Source organism: Egretta garzetta, unplaced genomic scaffold (assembly GCF_000687185.1).
Source record: "Egretta garzetta isolate BGI_Z169 unplaced genomic scaffold, ASM68718v1 scaffold688, whole genome shotgun sequence".
Taxonomy (NCBI): Eukaryota; Metazoa; Chordata; class Aves; order Pelecaniformes; family Ardeidae; genus Egretta; species Egretta garzetta.
In genome coordinates, this window is record NW_009260514.1 from 47,809 (window position 1) to 48,412 (window position 604).

Below are 604 nucleotides of genomic sequence, written 5' to 3' on the forward strand. Positions count from 1 at the left end.
CCCCCCCCCGGCCTGTCCAGGCCCCGCTGAATGGCAGCGCAGCCTTCCGGCGTATCAGCCACTCCTCCCAGTTTTGTGTCGTCAGCAAACTTGCTGAGGGTACACTCCGTCCCCTCGATCTTCGGGCTGTGCCAGACTTCAGAGCCAGGGGATGAAACTGAGGGGACCTCCCTATGCAAAGCTCAAACCTCTTGGAAATGGCCGCGTCCCACTCGGCACGCTCTGCGGATCGGCCCATCTACCCCCCTAAACGTGCATGGAGGCTTCCTCTGGGGCCGAGGGCCTGAGCCCTGGGCAGCTGAGGTGACCCTCGGGGGCTTGGTGGCACCTCTGTCCCTGGGTACGCCTCACCCCTGCAGTCACCACACGGCGACCCAACGCCGATGGCCCCGGTGGGGATGGGGAAGCCCCAACTTCCGAGGCGCGAGGCCACGCGCTGTGGAGCTGCTGGTCACCGCGCCATTATGGGGAGGAAGCAGGACAGGGCTCCCCAGGCCTGCGGGAGCACCTCAGGCAGGCTGGCACCCTACGGCTTGAAGCGCCGGCGCCTCTGGCTGGGCCCAAGGGAGCAAAAGGCCGATTTGAAATAAAATGTCCGCCGCCC